The sequence below is a fragment of the Eleutherodactylus coqui genome, unplaced genomic scaffold, assembly GCF_035609145.1.
Source record: "Eleutherodactylus coqui strain aEleCoq1 unplaced genomic scaffold, aEleCoq1.hap1 HAP1_SCAFFOLD_498, whole genome shotgun sequence".
Classification (NCBI taxonomy): Eukaryota; Metazoa; Chordata; class Amphibia; order Anura; family Eleutherodactylidae; genus Eleutherodactylus; species Eleutherodactylus coqui.
The window spans coordinates 41156-50000 of record NW_027102063.1 but is presented as its reverse complement, the minus strand read 5'-3'; positions in this window follow the sequence as shown (position 1 = coordinate 50000).

Below are 8845 nucleotides of genomic sequence, written 5' to 3'. Positions count from 1 at the left end.
GCAGATGTATGCAGAAGGGGCTGGGGGGTGACGGAGAGCGGGCTGTTGGCAGCTGTGTGGTGGCTGCTGGCAGCCGTGTGCTGGCTGCAGGGGTGGGCCTGGGCGGCTGCCGAGGGCCCCCGTAGTGCACCTACCAGTAGGGGGCTCGAGACCCAGGCTGAGCCTCCGATGTGCCCGGGCAGGACACCCAGGAGGCGGGGAGCAGCCCCCGCTGAAGTCCATGGCAGTTGGCAGAGGCGAGTCTTGGAGAAAAAACGACAAAGTCCAAACGCTCCAGGCGTGCCGGCCAGGGGTGCGGACCCGGGTGGCCGGGCCGGCGGGAGCTGCGGCTGCCGGGGCTGAGCCGAGTATTAGTGCATGTCCTGAGAACCGGGAAGGGGACAAACCGGTGGCTCCAGGCCGGGTTGGAGTTCCAGGAGGTCGGCCTGACTCTGGAGGTTTTCCCCTTAGCATTTCCCCATAGGCCAAAAGGGGGGAAGTCAAAAAAGCACCCCCAGCAGATGTATGCAGAGTTGGGCTGGGGGGTGACGGAGAGCGGGCTGTTGGCAGCTGTGTGGTGGCTGCTGGCAGCCGTGTGCTGGCTGCAGGGGTGGGCCTGGGCGTCTGCGGAGGGCCCCTTCAGAGTGCACCTACCAGTAGGGGCTCAAGACCCAGGCTGAGCCTCCGATGTGCCCGGGCTGGACACCCAGGAGGCGGGCAGCAGCCCCCGCTGAAGCCCACGGCAGTTGGCAGAGATGGGTCTTTGAGAAAAAAATGACAAAGTCCAAACGCTCCAGGCGCTGGCCAGGGGTGCGGACCGGGCTGGCCGGGGCCGGCGGGAGCTGCGGCTGCCGGGGCTGAGCCGAGTGCCTATGCATGTCCTGAGAACCGGGAAGGGGACAAACCGGTGGCTCGAGGCCGGGCTGGAGTTCCAGGAGGTCGGCCTGACTCTGGAGGTTTTCCCCTTAGCTTTTCCCCATAGGCCAAAAGGGGGGAAGTCAAAAAAGCACCCCCGGCAGATGTATGCAGAGTTGGGCTGGAGGGTGACGGAGAGCGGGCTGTTGGCAGCTGTGTGGTGGCTGCTGGCAGCCGTGTGCTGGCTGCAGGGGTGGGCCTGGGCGGCTGCGGAGGGCCCCCTGAGTGCACCTGCCCGCGGTGGCTGAAGACATTGCCTGACCCTCCGATGTGCCCGGGCAGGACACCCAGGAGGCGGGGAGCTGCCCCCGCTGAGGTCCATGGCAGTTGGCAGAGATGGGTCTTTGAGAAAAAATGACAAAGTCCAAACGCTCCAGGCGCTGGCCAGGGGCGCGGACCGGGCTGGCCGGGCCGGCGGGGGCTGCGGCGGCCGGGGCTTAGCCGAGTGTCAGTGCATGTCCTGAGAACCGGGAAGGGGACAAACCGGTGGCTCCAGGCCGGGTTGGAGTTCCAGGAGGTCGGCCTGACTCTGGAGGTTTTCCCCTTAGCTTTTCCCCATAGGCCAAAAGGGGGGAAGTCAAAAAAGCACCCCCAGCAGATGTATGCAGAGGGGCTGGTGGGTGATGGATAGTGGGCTGTTGGCAGCTGTGTGGTGGCTGCTGACAGCCGTGTGCTGGCTGCAGGGGTGGGCCTGGGCGGCTGCGGAGGGCCCCTTCAGAGTGCACCTACCAGTAGGGGCTCGAGACCCAGGCTGAGCCTCCGATGTGCCCGGGCTGGACACCCAGGAGGCGGGCAGCAGCCCCCGCTGAAGCCCACGGCAGTTGGCAGAGATGAGTCTTTGAAAAAAATGACAAAGTCCAAACGCTCCAGGCGTGCCGGCCAGGGGTGCGGACCCGGGCTGGCCGGGCCGGCGGGAGCTGCGGCTGCCGGGGCTGAGCCGAGTGTCGATGCATGTCCTGAGAACCGGGAAGGGGACAAACCGGTGGCTCCAGGCCGGGTTGGAGTTCCATGAGGTCGGCCTGACTCTGGAGGTTTTCCCCTTAGCATTTCCCCATAGGCCAAAAGGGGGGAAGTCAAAAAAGCACCCCCAGCAGATGTATGCAGAGTTGGGCTGGGGGGTGACGGAGAGCGGGCTGTTGGCAGCTGTGTGGTGGCTGCTGGCAGCCGTGTGCTGGCTGCAGGGGTGGGCCTGGGCGGCTGCGGAGGGCCCCCTGAGTGCACCTGCCCGCGGTGGCTGAAGACATTGCCTGACCCTCCGATGTGCCCGGGCAGGACACCCAGGAGGCGGGGAGCTGCCCCCGCTGAGGTCCATGGCAGTTGGCAGAGATGGGTCTTTGAGAAAAAATGACAAAGTCCAAACGCTCCAGGCGCTGGCCAGGGGCGCGGACCGGGCTGGCCGGGCCGGCGGGGGCTGCGGCGGCCGGGGCTTAGCCGAGTGTCAGTGCATGTCCTGAGAACCGGGAAGGGGACAAACCGGTGGCTCCAGGCCGGGTTGGAGTTCCAGGAGGTCGGCCTGACTCTGGAGGTTTTCCCCTTAGCTTTTCCCCATAGGCCAAAAGGGGGGAAGTCAAAAAAGCACCCCCGGCAGATGTATGCAGAAGGGGCTGGAGGGTGACGGAGAGCGGGCTGTTGGCAGCTGTGTGGTGGCTGCTGGCAGCCGTGTGCTGGCTGCAGGGGTGGGCCTGGGCGGCTGCCGAGGGCCCCCAAAGCGCACCTACCAGCAGTAGCTCAAGACCCAGGCTGACCCTCCGATGTGCCCGGGCAGGACACCCAGGAGGCGGGGAGCAGCCCCCGCTGAAGCCCACGGCAGTTGGCAGAGACGGGTCTTTGAGAAAAAACGACAAAGTCCAAACGCTCCAGGCGCTGGCCAGGGGTGTGCGGACCGGGCTGGCCGGGCCGGCGGGGGCTGCGGCGGCCGGGGCTTAGCCGAGTGTCAGTGCATGTCCTGAGAACCGGGAAGGGGACAAACCGGTGGCTCCAGGCCGGGTTGGAGTTCCATGAGGTCGGCCTGACTCTGGAGGTTTTCCCCCTGGCTTTTCCCCATAGGCCAAAAGGGGGGAAGTCAAAAAAGCACCCCCAGCAGATGTATGCAGAGGGGCTGGTGGGTGATGGATAGTGGGCTGTTGGCAGCTGTGTGGTGGCTGCTGGCAGCCGTGTGCTGGCTGCAGGGGTGGGCCTGGGCGGCTGCGGAGGGCCCCCGTAGTGCACCTACCAGTAGGGGGCTCGAGACCCAGGCTGAGCCTCCGATGTGCCCGGGCAGGACACCCAGGAGGCGGGGAGCAGCCCCCGCTGAAGCCCACGGCAGTTGGCAGAGATGGGTCTTGGAGAAAAAACGACAAAGTCCAAACGCTCCAGGCGTGCCGGCCAGGGGTGCGGACCCGGGTGGCCGGGCCGGCGGGAGCTGCGGCGGCCGGGGCTGAGCCGAGGGTCGATGCAGGTCCTGAGAACCGTGAAGGGGACAGACCGGTGGCTCCAGACCGGGTTGGAGTTCCAGGAGGTCGGCCTGACTCTGGAGGTTTTCCCCCTGGCTTTTCCCCATAGGCCAAAAGGGGGGAAGTCAAAAAAGCACCCCCGCCAGATGTATGCAGAGTTGGGCTGGGGGGTGACGGAGAGCGGGCTGTTTGGCAGCTGTGTGGTGGCTGCTGGCAGCCGTGTGCTGGCTGCAGGGGTGGGCCCCGGGCGGCTGCGGAGGGCCCCCAAAGCGCACCTACCAGTAGGGGCTGAAGACCCAGGCTGAGCCTCCGATGTGCCCGGGCAGGACACCCAGGGGGCGGGGAGCAGCCCCTGCTGAAGTCCATGGCATGTGCCAGAGGCGACTCTTGGAGAAAAAAACGACAAAGTCCAAACGCTCCAGGCGTGCCGGCCAGGGGTGCGGACCCGGCCGGGCCGGCGAGAGCTGCGGCGGCCGGGGCAGAGCCGCGTGTCGATGCAGGTGGTGAGAACCGGTATGAGGGTAATCCTGGTCGCTCCGGGCCGAGCCAGGGTTCCAGGAGGGCGGAAGGAGCGGGCCCGTTTCCCCTGATAGCGCCGACGACGGTAAAATAAGGCCTCGCAAAACGTCAGCACGAACACCTTGTCGGGGTATAAGGGAACGAGCGGTGTGCGGTCTTTGACAAAGTGACAGTGTTTCTCAAAAAAGCACCCCCGGCAGATGTGTGCAGACGGGGCTGGCTGGTGTGGGAGAGCGGCGGGCTGTTGGCAGCAGTGTGCTGGCTGCAGGGGTGGCCCGGGGCGGCTGCGGAGGGCCCCCAAAGCGCACCTACCAGCAGTAGCTCAAGACCCTGGCTGAGCCTCCGATGTCCCCGGGCAGGACCCCAGCAGGCCGGGCACGGACCGCAGCTTGCCCCCTTTGCCGTCCGATGAAGCTTGCACGGTCAGAAAAAGTTTCAAAGTCCCAACGGGGGAGAGAGTGTTGAGGGCGAGGGGGCGCTGGCTGCTCCAGGGGCCGGGAGGGAGGCCCTGGAGGTCGGCCTGGGGGTGAGTGGAGCGGCCCCCGTGTGTCCCTGAGCGTCCCCCGGTCTTTGGTCGAGAGGGGGTCTCAGCCGCTAATGTGCCCGCCCGGGTACCTAGGGAGGCCGGCCTGGGGCGAGTGGAGCAGCCCCCGTGTGTCCCTGAGCGTCCCCTGGCGTTTGCTGAAGAGGGGGTCTCAGCCGCTAATGTGCCCGCCCGGGTACCTAGGGAGGCCGGCCTGGGGCGAGTGGAGCAGCCCCCGTGTGTCCCTGAGCGTCCCCTGGCGTTTGCTGAAGAGGGGGTCTCAGCCGCCAATAGGGCCGCCCGGGTACCAGTGGGGGCCGGCCTGGGGCGAGTGGAGCAGCCCCCGTGTGTCCCTGAGCGTCCCCCGGTCTTTGGTGGAGAGGGGGTCTCAGCCGCTAATGTGCCCGCCTCAGGGAGGCCGGCCTGGGGCGAGTGGAGCAGCCCCCGTGTGTCCCTGAGCGCCCCCCGGTCTTTGGTGGAGAGGGGGTCTCAGCCGCTAATGTGCCCGCCTCAGGGAGGCCGGCCTGGGGCGAGTGGAGCAGCCCCCGTGTGTCCCCGAGCGTCCCCCGGTCTCTGGTGGAGAGGGGGTCTCAGCCGCTAATGTGCCCGCCTCAGGGAGGCCGGCCTGGGGCGAGTGGAGCAGCCCCCGTGTGTCCCTGAGTGTCCCCTGACGTTTGCTGAAGAGGGGGTCTCAGCCGCCAATATGGCCGCCCGGGTACCAGTGGGGGCCGGCCTGGGGCGAGTGGAGCAGCCCCCGTGTGTCCCTGAGCGCCCCCCGGTCTCTGGTGGAGAGGGGGTCTCGGCCGCTAATGTGCCCGCCTGGGGCGAGTAGAGCAGCCCCCGTGTGTCCCTGAGCGCCCCCCGGTCTTTGGTGGAGAGGGGGTCTCAGCCGCTAATGTGCCCGCCTCAGGGAGGCCGGCCTGGGGCGAGTGGAGCAGCCCCCGTGCGCCCCTGAGCGCCCCCTGGCGTTTGCTGAATAGGGGGTCCCAGCCGCCAATATGGCCGCCCGGGTGCCCGGGGGAGCCGCCTGGGGTGGCCCTGTGCAGCCCCCGTGCGCCCCTGAGTGTTTTTCAGTATCTGGCCGAGACACCCCCTGACCCTCCGACGGTGTCCGTTTGGAGTGCCTGGTGCCTGGGCACCCCCTGAGTGTTTTACAGTATCTGGCCGAGACACCCCCTGACCCTCCGCCGGCGTCCGTTTGGAGAGCCTGGTGCCTGGGCACAGACCGCGGCAGCTCCCGCTGGCCGCATTGACAGAGTGCTGAAAAAATGACAAAGTCCGAAAATGCCTGAGAACCGGGAAGGGGACAAACCGGCGGCTCCAGGCCGAGCCGGAGTTCCAGGAGGTCGGCATGATTCTGCCGGTTTCCCCATAGGAGGTGCCAAGTTGCCAAAATGGGGGAACTCAAAAAAGCACCCCCGCCAGATGTATGTAGGGGGGCTGGATGGTCGATAGGGAGTGGGTGCCTGGCAGCAGGGGCCACCCCGCGCAGGTGCCCCGGGGGGCCCGCGGGGGGCCCCCGAAGACACCCCCCCCAGCACTCGCTGAAAACCCCGTCCGAGCCGCCTGCGCTGCGGGGAGGGTGTCCCGGGAGGCCGGGCACGGCCCGCAGGTCTCTCCCTCTGTCCCCCGGAGAGGTTTGCACGGCGAGCCAAGTTTCAAAGTCCCAACGGGGGCGAGACACGGTGCGGCGAGGGGTGGCGGGCTGCTCCGCGGACCCGGGGGAAGCCCGGGGAGGGCGGCCTGAGGGCGCGGAGGGCCCCCTGAGAGTGCCTACGGGTAGTCGGTGAGAAACCCTGCCTGTACCTCCCACGGGGCCCGGGCAGGGACCCCGGGAGGCCGGGCAGAGCCCGCAGGTCGCCCCCTTCCCGTCCGATGAAGCTCGCACGGTCAGAAAAGTTTCAAAGTCCCAACGGGGAGAGAGGGTTGACGGCGAGGGGGTGCTGGCTGCCCCAGGGGCCGGGGGCAGCCCCTGGAGGTCGGCCTGGGGGTGTGGAGGGGCCCCCTGAGAGCACCCAACAGCAGTTGCTCAAGACCCCGCCTGAGCCTCCGGTGTGCCCGGGCATGAACCCCAGGAGGCGGGGAACAGCCGTGGCAGCCCCTGCTGAAGTCCTTGGCAGTTGGCAGAGGCGAGTGTTGGTGAGGAAAATGACAAAGTCCAAACGCTCCATGCGTGCCGTCCAGGGCGGCGGACCCGGCTGGCCGGGCCGGCGGGAGCTGCGGCGGCCGGGGGAGAGCCGAGGGTCAATGCAGGTCCTGAGAACCGGGAAGGGGACAAACCGGTGGCTCCAGGCCGGGTTGGAGTTCCAGGAGGTCGGCCTGACTCTGGAGGTTTCCCCCCTGGCATTTTCCCATTGGCCAAAATGGGGGAAGCCAAAAAAGCACCTCCAGCAGATGTATGCAGAGGGGCTGGCGGGTGATGGAGAGCGGGCTGTTGGCAGCAGTGTGCTGGCTGCAGAGGTGTGCATGGGCGGCTGCGGAGGGCCCCCTGAGTGCACCTGCCAGCAGTGGCTCAACACCCTGGCTGAGCCTCCGATGTCCCCGGGCAGGACCCCAGGAGGCCGGGCAGAGCCCGCCGCTTGCCCCCTTGCCGTTTGACGAAGCTCGCACGGTCAGAAAAAGTTTCAAAGTCCCAACGGGGGGAGAGTGTTGACGGCGAGGGGGGTGCAGGCTGCTCCAGGGTCCGGGGGCAGCCCCTGGAGGTCGGCCTGGGGGTGTGGAGGGGCCCCCCTGAGAGCACCCAACAGTAGTTGCTCAAGACCCTGCCTGAGCCTCCGATGTGCCCGGGCATGAACCCCAGGAGGCGGGGAACAGCCGTGGCAGCCCCTGCTGAAGTCCTTGGCAGTTGGCAGAGGCGAGTCTTGGAGAAAAAAACGACAAAGTCCAAACGCTCCAGGCGCCGGCCAGGGGGGGCAGACCCGGCTGGCCGGGCCGGCGGGAGCTGCGGATGCAGGGGCTGAGCCGAGTGTCGATGCATGTCGTGAGAACCGGTATGAGGGTAATCCTGGTCGCTCCGGGCCGAGCCACGGTTCCACGAAGGCGGAAGGAGCGGGCCTGTTTCCCCTGATAGCGCCGACGGCGGTAAAATAAGGCCTCGCAAAACGTCAGCGCGAACACCTTGTCGGGGTATAAGGGAACGAGCGGTGTGCGGTCTTTGACAAAGTGACAGTATTTCTCCAAAAAAAAGCACCCCCGGCAGATGCGTGCAGACGGGGCTGGCTGGTGACGGAGAGCGGGCTGTTGGCAGCAGTGCGCTGGCTGCAGGGGTGGCCCGGGGCGGCTGCGGAGGGCCCCCAAAGCGCACCTACCAGTGGTGGCTCAAGACCCAGCCTGAGCCTCCGATGTCCCCGGGCAGGACGCCCAGGAGGCCGGGCACAGACCGCCGCTTGCCCCCTTGCCGTTTGACGAAGCTTGCACGGTCGGAAAAAGTTTCAAAGTCCCAACGGGGAGAGAGGGTTGACGGCGAGGGGGTGCTGGCTGCCAGTGGGGCCGGGCTGGAGGCCCTGGAGGTGGGCCTGCGGGTGCGGAGGGGCCCCCTGAGAGCACCCAACAGAAGTTGCTCAAGACCCTGCCTGAGCCTCCGGTGTTGCAGGGAAGGACACCCAGGGGGCGGGGAACAGCCGTGGCAGCCCCCCTTGCAGTTGAACAAAGTTTGAGGAGACGAGTCATGAAAATGACAAAGTCCAAACGCTCCAGGCGTGCAGGCCAGGGGGGCGGACCCGGCTGGCCGGGCTGGCGGGGGCTGCGGCTGCCGGGGCTGAGCCGAGTGTCAATGCATGTCCTGAGAACCGGGAAGGGGACAAACCGGTGGCTCCAGGCCGGGTTGGAGTTCCAGGAGGTCGGCAGGACTCTGGAGGTTTTCCCCTTGGCATTGTCCCATTGGCCACAATGGGGGAAGTCAAAAAAGCACCCCCAGCAGATGTATGCAGAGGGGCTGGGGGGTGATGGAGAGCGGGCTGTTGGCAGCCGTGTGCTGGCTGCAGGGGTGGGCCTGGGCGGCTGCGGAGGGCCCCCTGAGTGCACCTGCCAGCAGTGGCTCAAAGCCCTGGCTGAGCCTCCGATGTCCCCGGGCAGGACCCCTGGAGGCCGGGCACAGACCGCAGCCTGCCCCCTTGCCGTTTGATGAAGCTTGCACCGTCAGAAAAGTTTCAAAGTCCCAACGGGGAGAGAGTGTTGAGGGCGAGGGGGTGCTGGCTGCTCCAGGGGCCGGGGGCAACCCCTGGAGGCTGGGCACGGACCGCGGCACACCCCCTTGCAGTTGAACAAAGTTCGAGGAGACAAGTCATGAAAATGACAAAGTCCAAACGCTCCAGGCGCCGGACAGGGGGGCGTACCCGGCTGGCTGGGCCGGCGGGAGCTGCGGCGGCTGGGGAAGAGCCGAGTGTCAATGCATGTCCTGAGAACCGGGAAGGGGACAAACCGGTGGCTCCAGGCCGGGCTGGAGTTCCAGGAGGTCGGCAGGACTCTGGAGGTTTTC